The sequence below is a fragment of the Canis aureus genome, chromosome 17 (genome assembly GCF_053574225.1).
Source record: "Canis aureus isolate CA01 chromosome 17, VMU_Caureus_v.1.0, whole genome shotgun sequence".
Taxonomy (NCBI): Eukaryota; Metazoa; Chordata; class Mammalia; order Carnivora; family Canidae; genus Canis; species Canis aureus.
This window is the reverse complement of record NC_135627.1, coordinates 54,754,564-54,773,573: the sequence shown is the minus strand read 5'-3', so window position 1 is coordinate 54,773,573 and position 19,010 is coordinate 54,754,564. Positions and strand designations below refer to the sequence as shown.

Below are 19,010 nucleotides of genomic sequence, written 5' to 3'. Positions count from 1 at the left end.
TAAGTACCATACCCTTTGTGCAGTGCTAGAAATATAGTAGTGAATAAGATAGACACAATTCCTACCCTCTGAGAGTTTATCAGGCACAACAGGTATTAAACTAGTGCATACACATATAATTATTCAAAATTATAATCTTCATTAGTTTTATGAAAGTACAAGATTCTAGAGGGCATATAGGGAGGAGATAGGGCATATTTGGGAGGAGGATTCAGGGAATGTTCCTTGAGGAAGTGAAATCTGAGCCCCCTTATGGTTGTTCTGTCTGCTACAGTTGCCACTAGCCGTGGCATGTGGGTAATTAAATGCAAGTGGATCAAAATTAAATAAAATAGTTCAGGTCTTCAGTTGCACTAGCTACATTCCAATGCTCAATAGCCACCTTTGGCACATGGCTACTGAATTACATAATACAGATATCAAATGTTTCCATCATTGTAGAAAATTACATTGGGCAGTGCTGTGACACAGAATTTAAATAGCTGAAAAGGGGCCAGGGGAGGGGAAAAGAAATATCTTGAGCCAAACCAAAGATACTTCAAATTTAGAGAAACTTTATAATCTAAGAGAAATAAGATTTTTAGAATGTCCATTTGATGGTGAAGTTGGATGGTGGGTTTTAGTGAAGGATCAGAGGAGATGGGGAATGTCCCCTCCCTAGGTTTTCCAACTCAGGCGCAGACAGATAATACCCAGCCCATTGTTCAGGGCCCCCTGTTCTGGACCTTTGCCTTGGTTCCTGGGTGTAAGAAGTAGTCAGTGACCAGGACAGCAGAAAGGAGAACACTTGTAATATATAAAATAAGTGACACAGAATAGGGCAACAGGGAGTAAATTTTGAATTGTATCCTAAAAACCACACATAACTAAATCCTGGCAGTCGTCTGCCTCTGAGTCATCTGCCTCTTGCAACAGCCTCCGTTCTCTGCCCATCTAGTGAGTCCTGGTGCCCCTAAGAGTCCTATTGTGGGCGCTATTCTCTTTTCACTCTGTCCATTCCTCTGAGTGTTACCATTCACTCCTTGGTTTAATGTGTATTCTATGTGCTGACAGTTCCCAAGTCTGTATTTCTAGTCCCAGCACCCTCTCTTGGGCCTCAGACTTCTAAATTCAAATGCCCACTAACCATCTCCAGTTGGCTGTTCCACAGACACTTCAAACTCCTCCCTCTGGTGTCTACCCAGACTGTACCTCTTACTCGGTTCCTTACTTCGACAACCGCAATGTTTTCTCTAAACCAGAAGCCAGAAGCCTGGGCACCATCCTTGACTTCTACACTGAAATCCCATCGGCCACCAAGTCCTGTTGGTTCTGCCTCCCAAAATATCTTCTTGAATTTATTGGCTTGCCTCCCTTCCCTTTTGTACTATCTTAGTTTATTATTCCCTGTCTGAATTATGTAACCATTTCCTAACCAGTTGCCATGGCCTAGTCTTGGCCCCCTCCAAATCATGCTCCACTCTACAGCCATAGCAATCTTTTGAAATCCAATAATGTCCTTCCATTGCTTAAAGCCTTCAATGTCCCCCCATTACATTGTTCCAAAGCCCTTTCTGTAGTTACAGGGCTCATCTTGATTTGGCTTTGCTCACTTCTCCAGCTGCTTCTCTTAACCTTTCTCCTGTGTATATTATTCTGTAAAAACACTTAGCTTTATTTAGTTCCAGGAACCCAGCATGCTTAACTTTGTGTTGTGATCTTTGCACACGCTATTTCTAGAAATATTTTTTATCACCATCATCCTCCTTCTCCCTCCTCTTTTTCTGGCTTATTCAGCTTCAACGTTTTTTTTTTGTTTTGTTTTTGTTTTTTTGTTTGTTTGTTTTTTTAAGAAGACAACCCCCAGTTCCTCAGTGTGGGGTTAGCTGACCTATCACACACCCTCTGAAGTAGTTTTTTTTTTTTTTTCCTGAAGTAGTTTTAATGATGCCCCCGCAAATGTCCACATCTGAATTCCCAGAACCTGTGAATGTTGTTTTGATTGGAAAAAGGCTCTTTGCAGATGTAATTACGGATTTGAGTTGACAATGACAAGGGTCATTATAAGAAACAGAGAAACAGAAGAGGACATGTGAAGAAGGAGACAAAGATCAAGTGATGCAGTGACAAGCCAAGGAATGCCCAGGGCTACCAGAAACTAGAAAAGGCAAGGAAAGATTCTCCTCTAGAGCCTTCAGAGGAAGTGTGATCCCACTGATACCTGGATTTCAGTCTTCTATTGTCCTGAACTATGGGAGAACTAATTTATGTTGCCATAAGCCACCAGGTTTGTGGTAATTTGTTGCAGCAGCTGTAGGAACTAATATATCCTTCCCTTACTTCCCTTATACCTGTTTTCACAGTGCTTCAAAGTGGCCTCTTTACTTGACTGTCTACCTTCCTAACTTGCAATAAGCTTCATAAGGCATGGGTTTGTTTATAATTATATTTCCAGCACTTGCTCAGGACCTGGTACAGATTAAGCAACAAATAATACTTGATGTGTGAATCTGATACACACAGGATAGATTAATAGGACCTACTCCTGCCAGATTTTCCCTAGCAGGTGTGCTCAGCTTCTCTGTGTGCTGGGAAGTGGTCACAGTTTGCCATGACATCTGTTCCCCTCATTTTGGTTGTCCAGCATCTGAATCTCCAGGGGAGCCCACTATAACACACACATTTTCATGTTCTTTGTGTGCCATGCTCAGAAAAGACTAGGAAATACCTTTAAGGTAAGGAGTCATGGAAGCTTCTTGAACTGAAACATGAATAGGGCCAGCTATATAATTGGTGGGCCCCAACACAAAATAAAAATGTGGGCCTCTGGTTCAAAAATCATAAGCAATTTCAAGATGGAGATAGCAGACCATTAAATTAATATAAAGCTCTTCTAAGTGTGGGGTCTGGTGTAAGTGCCAGATCTCACACTCATGAAGCCAACCCTGACCATGAAAGATTTGCTGAAGATGGATATGAAGTCATTGTGTAAAATGGGTTGAGCAAGTTGGGGGTATATTTGGGGATGAGGTAAGAGGTTACTGCAATACACCAGGAAGGTGGAGGTGATGAGGCCCTGGATTCAGGCGGTTTCATAGGAGTATGAAGGGAGGAAAAAGGCAAATCTAAGAAATAAGAGATGATATGTGCTCACAGTCAGGGATGTTTCAGGGTCTCTCTATATTTCTCCCAGCAGAGGAAGCACTGAGAAGCTCCTGAGGAATTGGGGAACATTAGTGTGTCATTGACATTCTACTGAGAGCTCTATCGGGTAGGACTGGCCATTTTACTCCACAAAGGAACCACATGGAGACATCAGGCTGTACCTAATAACTTCCTGACGTTAGTGAGGGAGACCGATGCAAAAGGAAGTGGGAGAAAGGACAAGCCTACCATACTTCCGGGGGCCAGAATGTGTGAGGGTGAAGAATGGTAGGGACTGCCACAAGCTCTGGCCTGTCCATGGGTGACAGCCACTGTACAGCTTTAGCTGCACACAATTATGTGAGAACACAAGGGCATGGTGACCAGAGCTTCAGATTTTTTTTTTAAGATTTTATTTATTTACTCATGAGAGATACACACAGAGAGAGAAGCAGAGACACAGGGAGAGGGAGAAGCAGGCTCTATGCAGGGAGCCTGATGTGGGACTCGATCCCGGGTCTCCAAGATCATGCCCCAGGCAGAAGGCAGGTGCTAAACCACTGAGCCACCCAGTGATCCCCTGGAGCTTCAGATTTTAAAAGAGAAACTAAAGGTTCAGAATTGTGAAATCATTCTCAGTTTTAAAGCATTGACAGTGAAGTTACATTGTGTGTGTGTGTGTGTGTGTGTGTGTAAATACTGTAAGCCAAGACATATACACTCATGGGCCAGATCTGGCTCATGGAACTCAGCTTGCAGCTTCTGCACAGGACATAGTTGGTAAGAGCTGGGGCAGGGTTCAAATCCTGCTTCTGCACTTGACCAGAAAGGCTCCTCTAAGCCTCACCCTTCTATATAATGGGGATGATTTTAATATCTACCTCTTGGGGTAGCAGTGAGGTTTAATTGACATCTTTTAGGCAAAGCACAGATGGTGGTAACTGGTATATAAAACCTAAATAAATGTTAGCTGTTGCTGTGTTTACGCATCCACTACATGTCAGCTTCTGTGCTGTGTGCTTTATATATTCTATTTTATTTTGTGCCCACAACCAGGCCGTTAAGTAGGCTTTATTACAGTATACTCACCTCCCAGACGTGGGGCAGAAAGAAAGGCTCAGAAATCCGAACTCACTTGCCTCAAATCACAGGCTTTGAGTTTGAGCAGGAATTCAAATCTTATAATTTCTGCCTACCAAGGTGTTGTTTTTTAAACAGTCTCTCTTACCCTACAGTGACTCTTGTGTTTTATTCTGGAGGTTTTTAGAAAGAATGTCCTAGCCAACAGTACTTTTCGAAGAGAATTTAGTAACAAAACACACTTGAAAAAGAAAAAAGAAAAAAAAGCTCTCCCTCCCTCTTCCAAACACAGATACACAAATGCTCAAAACAAAAGTAACGAAAGCTGCCAGTGTATTTTCTCCCCCATCCAGTGGACTCTTAAATAACATTGTTTGGGACAACACATTATTCTTTGTATTTTCCCAGTTCCTTAGGACAACCACTGCATTCCTATTCTGGCTTAGAGGTGAAGAAGTTGACAGCATAATGGATAAGGAACCTGTGTACAGGCCCTACGGCAAGAGATTAACAGGTAGGACTCCAATGCCTTTATTGACTAAACAAACTCTCTTGGGTCCACTCAGCTATGGTGACAGGTGTCAGAGCCAAGCACGGGGCCCTCAGGCCTCTGTGCCTTGGAACGTAATTAGATATTTGCTCCGTGGCCTATACATCGTGTATATCCTCTGGTCTTACAAACTGATAACTCCATCCCCCCACTTCTCTTCAGGGCTTTACACTTTGGAGCTGGCTACCCAAGATTGTCCAGCAAGCAGTTTTTTTTTTTTCCTTAAAACAAGAAAGGGAAAGGAAAGAAAAGATTTGCATTGTTTGTAGGTCTGAAAGTAGCAAGAATTTTAACTTGTTCCTGGAACAAACCCTGGAGCATTCGAAATGGGAGTGGAATTAGGTAGGGGTGGGGGAGGTCCCAGCTGGGCAAGTCAGAGTGATGAAATTCATGGCAAATAGCTTTGTTTGAGTCTTTTGACTATGGCCAAGCCAGTAGGGCTGAGAGCATGATGTTCTCAATAACAGCCTTGACAATAACATGATTTGTTTTCCTCCCAAAGCCGAAAATGGCATCTCAGCCTGCAAAGGGGAGCTTTCTTCTGAACCTGTGGGATGGGAGAGCTGATTTCGTCCTTCACAGTAGGAAATGAAGGCATTAAGCAGAGCAGACTCAAATCTAAATGTCATCTGACCATAACACTTGCCTAAACAATACATATTTTATTTTGGAGGAGCTTCTCTTTAGTCTTTTCATGGGTAGGATTTCAGACTAGGATGTTCCGCTTTCCTAACCACCACGTTGAAATTAAATTTTGCCACAGTCTGAGAGTTACAATACCCATGTTATTTCTATATTTCACACCATAAACTCAGTTCTGAAGCTGGACCCAATATAGCTGATATTTTTTAGGTCCTGGGATGATACCTACCTAAATGGTTTTCCTTTTTTCATACTTTTCCGGGTTCTTTCAGAGAATTGGAAGGATGTAAAGTAAGCCCCCATGCTTTCTCAACAGGGAAAACTAAAGCTAATAGGCATTTATGCCATTAAGAAAAATAATGGTCTCAGTTAGCTGGCAGTTAATAATGATTGCAAGGGACTACAAATCTCTTCAGTTGCACAAATGCTGCAGATAGAAATATGTGAGATTCCCATGCTTTCTCCATTAGTGGAAAGCATGGATGGAGCTCAGTTCTGGCCAAAGCAGTGCTTTAGTGCTTCGGGGAAACAATGAGTCACCAGAGACATGATTGATCCCTGCCTCACTGAAATTACTATAGAAAGCAAAAGCAGTGTGCTCACAGCCACACACATGCACAAACCTGTGAAAGATAGGCACAGACTCCAAGGTGAGCACTGTGCAAGTTCATTTCTAAATCAATGGCTTGAACTTAGGTTGTATTTGCCAATGTAAATTATAAATTATACCCTAAAGGTTGATTAAGTTCTCCAGTGGGCAAACCACAGCCCATTTGTTCCTTCAGACAAGGGTAGGATTTATCCACCTTCTGCAACTTTGTTTCTGTGGACTAATGAATTGATCCCCTTGGTCCTCACATTAAATCACAGAAGCTCTGTGTCACCATCTTGTTGGAGGGAATGTCCCTTCCTCTCTCCTTTTACTAAGCTTCTGCCTTTTATTTTTATTTTTTTAAGATTTATTTATTTGAGAGAGAATCTGTGAGGAGGAGGAGGGGCAGAGGGAGAGGGAGAGAGAGAATCCTCAAGCAGACCACCCCGCTGAGTGTGAAGCATGACACGGGGCTTGATCTCATGACTCTGAGCTCATGACCTGAGCCGAAACCAACAGTTGGACACTCAAAAGTGACTGAGCCTCACAGGCACCTCCTGAACTTCAGCTTTTTAATGGTTCCAGTGGGGGTGAGGCCATGGTACCTGGCTATTGGTGGGAGCAGTGAGTGGTAGGTGCCTCGGGTGGAAATGGAAAAGCAGGGAGGGCTCCAGAACATTTAGGGAGCAGCTCATCTTTAGGCAGGAGTTTAATCCTCCCTGTGGCACTTCTTAGTAGTGGGGACTTAGGCAACACTGATTTAATGAGTCCCTTGGCCTTCAGGGACCCTTTGAAGCTAGGTTTCCACATCTGGAAAACAGGATAATAACAAATGATGCTTCCTTTATGGGACTGTTGTGCAGATAAGAAAGTGGGGGTGCAATACGACCAAGCACTTAATGTAATGTGCTGTCACAAAGTTGGCATTCAGTACATATTGGATCTGGATCTGTTAGAAAAAGAGACAACATGTATAAAAGTATAAACAAGTACAAATACATTGAATGCAAACTGCTTATATACAGGCTGAGAAATAGGTGTGGAATTATTTGGGTAGGAGGAGGTGATTTGTGGGATGGCAGATGAAGCTACCCAAGGAAACTCTGAGAAACTTCCATGTGGATGCCCCTCTACAAGACATATCTGTTAACACAGGCAGTCTTTTTGAGTTCTTCATGATGGTCTTGGATTGGTCAGGGCTTCTGTGTGGGGCTCCTGGCTCTGTTTCTGTTCCTGCTGATAGCAGGAAGCTCAGTCCCACCCTTGCAGAGTTGCAAGATTTGGCAAGTAAAAATAGAGAATGCTCAGTTAAATTAGCATTTCAAATCAACAATGAATAATTGTTTAGTATAAGTATGGCTTATGCAGTATTTGGGATGTGCTTAAATAAATAAATAAATTCCATTGTTTAATTGAGATTGAAATCAAACTGAGTGTCCTGCAGAGTATTTGGAGACCCTACCCCTAACACCTCAACTTGTAAGAGACCAAGGGCAGAACTCAACAGGATACTCTATACTGATATGTAGTTAAGAGGAATTAACTAAGAGGTTGGATTGATTGAAGAAAAAGAGCAAGGGCAAGGTGGAGGTATATGAAGGATGTCTGTGTCAGAAAAGCCCTCTCCTCAACTCTATTTGGATCACGGGGTCTCCTAGCATAAGCACCAGGATTGATGCTTATTCCCCTGCACTGTGGCAGTGTGGGGAATTTGGGCCCAGAGGGAAAGTGCTGCCTGCCCTGGATAAGGATCTGAAAGAAAGTACATGTGACCATTGGTCAGGAGTTCCCCTAGATTCCAGTCAGTCTTCTGCCTCAGCGTCAAGTCTTATAGCATCAAATCCACTGCTCCTCTCAGCACCCACTGTTTTCATGTTTCCCTGATGGACACAGAGACTTTTCATTAATCCTCCACACTGTGGTAATGCCCCTTAGTAAATTCTTAGGACAACAACATGGTTTGAAGAGAAGACAGAACAACGTGGCTTGAGGAGGCAAAGAGAACATTAAAAATATAAAAATAAATGGTATCACCAACTGAAGTTTGGAGGGAGATGATGTTAGAAGAACTTTAAAGCACTCATTTCTTAATCGTATATAGTGAAGAGTAAACCAATGCTATCAAAAGCTGATGGAACAAGAGCCAAGCACATAATTTAGAGTTATACACATAACCATTAGAAAAACTTAAAAATAATAATGAAACTAACCATACTCAAGAAGTGGGCAGGAGGGTAAGGAAGCCCAAGAGAGTGTAAGAGGCATTCATTCTTCATCTTTCAGAACAGGAAGCAAACAAAACAAAACAAAGCAAAAACACCTATTAAAACCTAAAAAGTATGGGGTGCCGGGGAGGCTCAGTTGGTTATGTGTCTGCCTTAGGCTCAGGTCATGATCTTAGGGCCTTGGGATTGAGCCCTGCATGGGGCTCCCTGCTCAGCGGGGAGTCTGCTTCTCCCTCTGCCTCTGGCCTTCACCCACTCTCTCTCTCTCTCAAATGAATGAATAAAATCTTAAAATAAAATAAAACTTAATAAAGATATATAAGTGTATCATTTTAGCTTTCTTTCTTTCTTTTTTTTAAAGATTTTATTTATTCATCTGACAGAGAGAACACAAGCAAGGGGAGCAAGACAGAGGGAGACAGAGAAGCAGACTCCCTGCTGAGCAGGGAGCCTGATGCGGGGCTTGATTCCAGGACCCCAGGATCATGACCTGAGCCAAAGGCAGATGCTTAACCAACTAAGCCACCCAGGTGCCTCACAGGTTACTTTTGATGGGTTATATTACAGCAAAAACCACTGCCTAATAATAAAAAGATGATTTATTATTTTGCTTATAAATCACAGAAGGCAGACTCACTCACATGTGGGGACCTGAGAAATGACATGGCCAAGAGTTCTCTGGGTTTTCTTTTTTGCCTCATATAGTCCAGACTTGAGCTAAAGAAGCCAGCAACCCAAAAAGGCCAACAGGAGCAGACAACAACAGCAATAAGCCCTAACTAAGAAAAGCCTGCTTTCTCTAGTCAAAGGAAGAAGAAACGAGCAATCTAGAAAAACAGAACATTTTTAGACATTAACTGCTCCTTCAGCCAAATACCACAGAAAAAGCTGTGGCTCCATTCCCACCCATGCCGGTGAAGACCATGTGAAGATTCAATGCTTCTAATCCTTGTGAGCTTGTATTGAGGTACTCCTGAATCCCCCACTCTGGGATAGGCAGAGAAGGCCAAGTAGGGGGCTAGGACTTTCATCCCAACTGGCCTGCAAAAGTGTTCCCTCATCCCCACTTTGAAGGGTAGGTGGAGATTACATGGGAGCTGTATCTCCCATTGTCATCCAGCAGTAACAAGAAGCCCCTTCCTACAAGGGTCAATAGAGACTGTAAGGGGAACGTGGATTTCCGTCTGCTCCCTGGCAATAACAAGGTGTTTCTCCATCCCCCACAACCCTGCGACCTCCTGCAAGAACAGTATCAGAAAAACTCACTTAACAACAGAAATTTTTATCAGACCCAGAGTCTGAAACTTTTTTTTTTTCAGAGTCTCCTGTTTTGATATATAGTTTTTTTTATTGGTTTCCTGTGGCTGCTACAACAAAAACTGGATGGCTTAAAACAACAGAAAGTTATTCTCTCCTATTTCTGAAGGCCAGAAGTCTGAAATAAAGGTACTGGCAGGGCAGCTTTCCCTCTGGGGGCTTTAGGGAATAATCTGTTCTTTGCCTCTTCCAGTGGCTGGTGGCAGTCTTGTTTTTTTGACTTGTGGCCACTTCAATCCCATCTCTGCCTCCATGGTAACAGTGTGCTCTCCTTTTTTATCTGTCTCCTCTGTGTGTCTCTTATGAGGACACTTGTCATTGAATCTAGAAGCCACCTGGATAATTCAGGATGATCTCCTCATCTGAGGATCCTTAACTTCATGACATCTGCAAAGACCTTTAAGCCATATAAGGTCACATTGATTCATTCCAGTGATCAGGATATGGGCATACCTTTTGGGGGACCACAATCCAACCAACTATAAGGTTTAGCTCAGTTCTATCAAAATATCAGCAAGATTTTTGTAGACATAGACAAGATTAGCCTAAAATTTATATGGAAAGGCAAAGAATTTAAAATAGCTGAAATAATTTTGAAAAAGAAAAATAAATGAGAAGAATCAGTCTACTAGATTTTAAAATTTATTATATAGCTGCAGTAATCAGGATTTGTGTGATATTCGTAGAAGGATAGATAAGATGGATCAATAGAACACAACACAGAACCCAGAAATAGACTCTTACAAATATGCCCTACTGGGTTTTGACAAAAAGTAAAAAGAAAGAAAGAAGAAAGAAGAAAGAAGAAAGAAGAAAGAAAGAAAGAAAGAAAGAAAGAAAGAAAGAAAGAAAGAAAGAGAAAAAGAGAAAGAAAGAAAGAAAGAAAGAAAGAAAGAAAGAAAGAAAGAAAGAAAAAAGGAAAGAAAGAAAGGAAGAAAGAAAAAAGGAAAGAAAGAAAAAGGAAGAAAGAAAAAAGAAAGAAAGAGAAAAAGAGAAAGAAGAAAGAAAGAAAGAAAGAAAGAAAGAAAGAAAGAAAGAAAAGAAAGGAAAGAAATAGAAAAAGAAAGAAAGAAAGAAAAAGAAAAAGAAAAAAGAAAAGAAAAAAGAAAAGAAAAGAAAGAAGTGGTTCTGGATCAATTAGATATCCATAGACAAATATATGAAATGCAACCTAAGTCTCCTTTCTTTATAAAATTAACTCAAAATGCATCATGAACTTAGATGTAAAATGTATAACTATAAAAGTACTAGAAAAAATAGGAAGATATCTTTGGGATCCAGGGCAGAAAGGTATTAGACTTCATACCAAAAGTATAATGTTTTAAAGGAAAAACTGCTAAGTCTGAAACCTCAAAAAATTTGCCCTATGAAGAGACCCTGTCAGAAAGAAAAGACAAGCTATCTACTGGGGGAAAATATTTACAAACCACATACCTGACAAAGGACTAGTAGCTAGTATACGTAAGGATCACTCAAAACTGAATAGAAAAAAAAAATCAATTAGAAAATGAGCAAAAGACACAGATATGCCACCAAGAAGAATATACAAATAGGAATAAACACATGAAAAAAAGCTCAATATCATTAGGGGTGCCTGGGTGGCTCAGTCAGTTAAGCTTCTGAGTTCTGATTTCAGCTCAGGTCATGATCTCAGGGTGGTGAGATCTAGCCCCATATTGGGCTCCACACTAGGCATGGTGCCTGCCTAACATTCTCTCTTTCCCTCTTCCTCTTCCCCTCCCTGTTATTCTCCCTCTCTTAAAAAAATGCTCAACATTATTAGCCAGAAGGGAAACAAAAATTATATTTGCAATGAGATATTACTACCTACTTATCATAATGGCTAAAATAAAAAACAGTGACAATACCAAACAATGGCAAGATGCTGAGAAACTGGATGATTCTTATATCGCTGAGGAGAATGTCAGCCATCCTGGAAAACAGTTTGCATTTTTTTTTTAAAGCCAAACATGTAAGTACTATATGATGCATCAATTGTACCCCTAGGCATTTATCTGAGAGAAATGAAGACTTACGTGCACACAAAAACCTGTACATGGATGTTCATAGCAGCTTTCCTTTAGTAATCAAACGGTAACTACTGGAAGCAACCCAGATGTCCTGCAGTACATGAACAGTGAAACAAATGGTGATGCCTCCGTATCTTGGGAAACCTAGTAATAAAAAGGAACAAACTATCAGTGCACTCAATGACCTGGAGGAACTTCTCGAGAATTGTGCTGAATGAAAAAAGCCAATCCCAAAAGGTTATAGACTTTACAGCTACATTTATATAACATTTTTGAAATGACAACATTATAGAAATGGAGAATAGAATAACAATTTCCAGGGGTTAAGGGGAGGGTGGGAAGGAGGTGGGTGTGGCTATAAGAGAAAAACATGGAGGATCCTTGTGACAAAGGCCATGTCCTGCATCTTAGCTGTACAGATGTCAGTATTCTTGTGATACTGTACCACAGTGTTGCAAGATGTTAGCATTGAAGGAAACTGGGTGAAGGGTAAAGGAGACCTTTCTCTATTATCTTTTAGAATTGCATGTCAATCAACAACTGCCTCAAAAAGTTTAATTAAAAAAACCTGAAACAAACTTTAAAAAACCCTTATTTTTGTATTACTTTGATCATTAAAAATAAAAATAAACAACCTACAGGAAAATATATTTAACATAAGTTACAGTAGTTTAATGTTATTATTGTAACATGATCTTTATATAATTGTTAAGAATAGACAAGTAGATAGAAAAATAAAAGCTGCCAACAAGTAAACCTCAAACTGAGAAATGCAAATGGCCAGTAAGTAGTGTGGCCATGAATTCCATTTGCTTCCCTACTGGTTAGTGCCTCTTTTCACTTTTAACACACTCCAGACCAGACAACCAACTGATAAAAAGATGTTCACCTTCATAAGTAATAAGAGAAATGTGAAAAACAAGTTATTGCTGTCTCCTATCAACTTGCTAAAGAATAAAAGTCTGTTAATTCTCACTGTTGGCAAAGGTGTGGAAAAAGTGCATCTTATGTTTTGTTGGTGAGAGTATAAGTTGATTCAAGTTTTCTGGAGAGTAACTGATCAATAATGTTAAAAATTTTTGAAAAGTATATTCTCATGAATAGCAATTCCATTTCTAGAAAATTAGATAAGTAGACAAAGGTATATGTTGAAGGATTTGTCCCTTAAATGCATATATATGGTGAAAACTATCCAAATAGCAATCATCATTAATACTTAAATAATGGTACCTACACATGTACATGTCGATGAAATGTTATGTATGTATAGTAAGATATTGACATATCTCAGTAAATGAGTAATTTGCTAATGCTTATTTTCTTATGTATATTATTTGTGTTTTCTAAATTATTTTTAAAAAACATGTATTATTGTTATAATCAAAATACAGCAAATCTATTTTATAAGGGTCCTGAGAAAATTATACCTAGAAGATCAAGGTAGCCTCAAGGAGATTAAGTGAGGCAAGAAAAATGCAGAGTGTCATTTAGGAAAGTGGCCTCCACAGGATGTAGGAATTGATTCCAGCACCTAAGAACACAGTCAAGGCTGGGCCTAGTCATCCTGAAAAATATAGCCACCTTGCTGTCCCGCAGTGTTGAATGCAGTGGCTGCACTCAAAATTAGAACATATGGGACAGGTACTTCAGAGAGCATAAAAATCTATGAAAATGTAGCTTATCACTCTTGTTACATGTGGCCTCTCCTTGCTGCTGAGCTGGGGTTTAATGGTAGCTCTGGAACACCAAAGAGCCAACTGGATCCTCCTTGCTCATGAATGGGGCGCTCTGGTGAGCAGTTCACATTCAACCCTTTGGCCATCCTTAGGCTCCATGCTGAGACATCACATGGTGTGGTGCCCAGAGCAAAGGTTTGGACATCATAAGGCACGGGATTAAATTCTGACAGACCCATTCATCATTTCAGAAAACCTGGGCAAATTGCTGTAATTCCTCTAGCTCTGTCCCCTACTTGGAAATGAAGAAAACAATAATACTTATATTAGAGGACTTTTCTGAGGATCTGATGAAATGGGGTATGTGAAAGTGCTTTGTAAATGCAATTTCTGCAAAGCCCAGTTATGCGTGTTAAAGAGGCAGTGTGGATACTAGAAAGGCATGGCATTCCAGTGTGCAGCCAGAATGACCATCTGCAGTCACGTGAATTTGACAAGTTTCTTTAAACTTCCATTTCCCCATCTATAAAATAAAAATTATAATACCTTCCTCATTGTGTGTGTGTGGTTTTTTTAAGTGAAAATTACATGAGATAGTGACATAGGGAAGGAAACTCAAATTTATTAAGTTTACCTGCTATGTCATACACAAACTAGATGCTTTTATATGATAGTAAATACACAAATATAAGGCATATTTCCCTCCAAAATACCCCTTGATGTAGAGAGTTTTGCCTTACATTCAGGTTCTTACAACGTCTCTAACTGTGGGATGTTCTCTCAGTTATTTTATATGTGAAAGACAACATACCACTTGGAAAACACACTAGACCATAATGACTCAATGAATGCTGGTTTGGGACACATAAAGGTCATTTGATGGGATCCGGGAAATAGGAGGCCTGAGCGCTGAATCAGGAAGTAGCATTCCAGATGGTTAACCAGCACATGAGGGGCCTGACTGTGAATCAGCATCTTTAGAGGGGGGTTTCTAGCTCTCCCTACATCTTTAGTGAAGTCAATTCTTTGGTACAATGAATAGGTCAAGACTGGGGACTGGTTAGGTATGTTGTAGAGACTCCACCCTCTTTCATAAGACAAGAAGATGGCAAATCTACCCATGCCACCAGCCCCAAGGGGCTTTTGTCCTTCCCTTTACAGAGGATCCTCTTGCCCAATCCAACTCAGAACTGCTCAGTGTCTTGTCCCCATGCCAGCCTTTCATGCTCCATGCTCACTGGACTGCTGGGGGCCTCTCCAAACTACTGAATGAACTGAATGGCTGTTTTTGTGCTTCCTTGCCAATACATGTCTGTATGTTTGGTGGGGTTTAGTCTAACACTTCTGAGGTTATAGGAGAGGGGATTTATAGTTCTCCATGTACCTCTAACCTGAAGAGCCTATCAGTCGTTAAGAGAAAGCCCTGATGTTTGCAGAATGGCCAAATTTGCTGAAGTCAGTTCTTCAAAAATCTTACACAATGCTGTCTGTCTCTCCACCAGGACATAAACACTTTTAAAGTAGAGATCATGCCATTTCTGTTGACCTCTTTCAAATGCCTAGTATGGTGCTTTGCACAAAAGTAAACATGGGAAGCAGATACCCTTAGTGACTATAAAGGTTGGATTTGGAATAAAACTTCCCCCATTAAGTAGGTGTAAAATGTTTGTTGAGTAAATTATTATTAGCAGTAGTACAGGATTCTGATAATTGCACAAGAGTTATGTCCAGGCCAGCTACTATTGTGCAATCAGTTGTCATAAGTCAACTATTGGTTCAAATGTATCCCTGTCAATAAATTCACCTGCACCACCTACTAAGCCACCCCCGGCAGGGTTGGAGGCAGTCCACACAGCTAGCCCCTCCATCTCCCATTCCTGCTTCTTGGGAAAAGCCAGCAGGATACTTTCTGAGAAGGCTGCCTGAGATCCAGTCCCAACTCATTCCTAACGAGTACTGTTTTTTCCAGTCTAAGTGACCTCCGCATCAGGATGTTGATTATGACAAATGGTAGACATTTTTTGTGCCATTCTATCTCAAGACTTTACACTGCTCTTTCCCCCTAACTATGCTAGGTGATTCCCAGAGGGGGAGCTGGAATGAGAACAGAGTATTTGTTGACTCTTGGAAAATAATAGCTTTTCCCATCAGAGTTGGATTTGGCAATTGTTTTGTGGTTAGGCTTACATGTGTGGTGCTTGTTCTGTTTTGCAGCATCACGTGGGTTTCCACACACATGCCCAGAGGCACCAGTATACCCATACAGATCTACGGGAGAGAGGGGACTGGTGCACCTACATGTGTACATAAGCCCCTCCTATTCTCTACACAGATTCCAAACTTATCCTGAAAAGACCTGGCATGGGGAGAGAAGGGAGGGGAAGCAACTCACTTTAGTCTTATCATATTTGTTTTATAATTGTTTTTGAAGAATCAGGGCCTCTATACTCATGTTCATTCTTTCTCTCTCCCCGCTTGGCTTCCATCCTGTCCTCCACCCTGGGAGGGCTCCAACTGTGGGCATAAGCCCAGGTGTGTGTGTGCTGAGCTCAAGATGATGATTCACTCCAAATATAGCCTTGTAGGCCCTATATGTGTCCAGTCAGGAGGAAGTCAGGATATTGCCCTCCCATATTAACCATCCTCTCTGCTTGTTTGTGGCTGTGGTGCTTAGGATAGTCATAGGGAACAGGCATTCTAGACTTGAGGGGTGATAATCTATCTTTCCAGGACTGCCTTCATTATTTTAGAAGCTGCTTATCTCAGGAGACTGTGCCTTTGGGATCCCTAAGTACTTAAAGGCTGCTGGCTCCCACATCCTTGAGATGGTCCCACTGGGTTCAGTTCATTTCAAACAGTTTGAAACTAATGTTGCTTGTCTTACATGTCAAGACAGCAAACATGAGTGTGAGTTCCATCAAGAGGAGGAAAGGCCTCTCCTTCTCGTCTAAGATGGTGACAACATGGCCCTACTCCTCCTACACGAAGGAGGTTCTTTATAGTTAGTGTCTAGGGCCACCAAGGCGTGCCTCTATAAATGGAACTTTATAGATAAACTTTCCAAGCGAATTTTATCAGGCCCCTCCATAGTGTTGGCTGACAGGGAGAGGCAAAGCTGTATTAGCTTTCCACCAGCAAGTATGTATGACAAGTGAGATGTTAATGAAGTTGAATAGGTAACTCCTGGCCTAGAGAAGAGCAAGAGATAGACATTGTTTAAGAGATATGGGCTCTTTCACCTGGCACCTATGGTTTGTCTCTCCACTGATTATGCGCTGGCTTCAGCAAAGAGGGTAGGTAATATAGGTAAAACATGATTGTATTCTGGTTGTCAAGGATACAGGAAATCTGTTTGCTTAGCTCAATACATAAGCAAACTTAGTAAGCACAACCCAGCATTTGGATTTCTGGGCCTTTACCAAATCTCTGCATCTCTGCCCCAAAGCTATGCTAAGTTTCATGATGTGTGGCATCTTCTTTCCATGTTCCTTTTCTCTCTACCACACGGTCGGCCTATGAACTACTGACATAAAATGAAATCCCTCATGGCAAGGGAGTTTCAGCCAGCAGCAGAGTTTGCCTGATGTTGTTCAACCCTCAGAATGATAGCACTAGGCGAGGAGAACATTCACAGCCCAGCTCCCAGCACTGATTCCTCAGGACTGTGAGGAAAGCAGAGATTTCCTCAGCTTGTTGATTGGCTTGGTTCAAAGGACAGGTGACTGTAATGGAAAATGTGATGTTGAAAGGCTGAAGTAAAAGGGTCTTGGAGCCAGAGAGAAACATTGTAGACCTGAGAGCAAGAAGGCGTTAAACCTTAGATGTTGTTGACATGTTTTCATATCAATCAAGTGCCCGGGACCCAGGTACTAGAATGGCAGGGTCCTTCTGGCAGGATGGTGGGGAAGCTTGTGGGACTTGTCAGGCCATGGTGAGTCTCACTGGCTGTTCTGTTTTCCTGGGATCATCTCTCGTGGAGTCTGTTTTCCTTTCGTCAACTGGCAAATCATTATAGAGTCACAAGTGGACTACATGTGAATGTTCCCCAGGCTTCATTAGCTTTGCACAAAAATGAGATTGTCAACCCTTAGGATCAAATTTTGTTTGCTCAACTGCATCCTCCATGGGATTTTGGTCTTTCTTTCACAGTTCTGGCCCCACTAGTATCTCTTGGAGTTCTGAGGATGTGTCTTTTTTTTTTTATTTTTTAAGATTTATTTATTTATTTTAGAAGGGCAGGAGAGGCAGAAGGAAAGAGAGAGAGAGAATCTGAAGCAGACTCCCTGCTGAGCACAGGGCCTGATGTGGGGCTTGATCTCACAACCTTGGGATCATGACCTGAGCTGAAATAAAAAGCCAGATGCTCAACTGACTGAGCCACCCAAGTGCCCCAAGGATAAGTCTTATATGCTTCATGGTCAGTCCAGATGCATGGAAACAGCACCCTGTGTTCTGTGAGCCACTGTTTAAGGGGTCGCCCTTTAGTAGATCAAGGTTGAGTTATATATGATCCTTTCTCTTTCAGGCACACCACAGAGGATAGTGAGGGTAAAGTCCAACAGAAGCCATGCATGCCTTTCACTTACACTGTACTCTGAGATGCATTCTCCCTGAGTAGGCTCATTCTTCCTTTATGTTTGCCTTCTTTTATCCTCTCCTCCCCTGTTACAGTTCACTGGTTGAAGAAGCCAAGTTCACAGAAATATGTTTTTGTAGCTGAATGAATCAAAATGTACAGGTAAGTGTGGAAAAATCTGATTGCATCCACAGGGAGGAGGGCCTGAGGGAGCAAATGAGGGGCAGGCCTAGAGAGCCCCCTGGGAGAGGTTTGCAGAGCATGGAGAGAGCTGAGAGATGAGGTTACTGGAGATGTGGGAGGAGGACATCCTATGTGCCTCCATAGCAACCCAGGCTTTCCTGACTTGCCTACCACAATTACAGTGCCTTGTAATTGCTCTTTCAGCTGTCTCTCCACTAATCTATGAGCTTCAGAGACTGAAGCTTTAATCTCTGTATTCCCAGAATCCAGCTCAGTTCCTGATATATAATAGGTGTTCAAAACACAGAAGAATGGCTTGAGCAAAGATCTGGAGGCGAAACAGGCAAATTGCGGGCTGGAGGCAGTAAACAAACTTGCTTGGTTCAAAATGATGGAGATGACTCTTATGAAGGAAATGACTCTTATGAGGGAGGGTGACACTTTGGCAGTTAGCCTTGAGTACTTGGATTTTACTTAACTGTGAGTCAGTAGCTGGAATCAATCCTTTAATGTAGATCCAACAATACAGTTTAAGAATTAATATTCAGAAGGTGTGTTTAGAATGCTGGGTGCAGGGACAGGAGGAAGGAAGCTAGGGGCTGAGGGACTTACCTAGAAGATGTTATAGGTAGTAGGCATGAGATGAGAGAGGTAGGGACTGAAGGAGCATTTATGGAAATAAAAGGGGGGGGGGGAGGCAAGAGGGAGGTTGAATGAGCAGGAATCAGGCTGGACTATATGAAAGAGTTATAGATGTGGATTCATTCATTTACTCATTTTTCATGAATTCATGTATGCTTTATATAGCGTTGGGTTGTGCCAGGGCCCTTGCTAAGCACTCTTCTCTGTTGTTGACTGTCAGATGATTGTGGTAGCACACACCACAGTCAGTGAGTAACTGTGCAACACAGTATGGACTCAGGCTTCAGTTTCTGCTGGTTCATGTCCTAATTCTGTCTGTATGCTTTTTGTCAAGTTTTTAAACTTCTCCAAATCTCACTCTCCTCGTCTGTGAC

General features: G+C 41.6%; 1 long non-coding RNA gene across 21 annotated transcripts in view; it reads right to left on the bottom strand.

The window, feature by feature from the left end:
- LOC144288016 (uncharacterized) overlaps positions 1-19,010 on the bottom strand; it is a 174,264-nt gene that overhangs the window by 113,385 nt on the left and 41,869 nt on the right. For all 21 annotated transcript variants that reach the window (XR_013355960.1, XR_013355972.1, XR_013355963.1 and 18 more), the window contains one exon: positions 11,566-11,703. This is a non-coding gene — a long non-coding RNA (uncharacterized LOC144288016). The remainder of the gene's footprint in view (positions 1-11,565; positions 11,704-19,010) is intronic.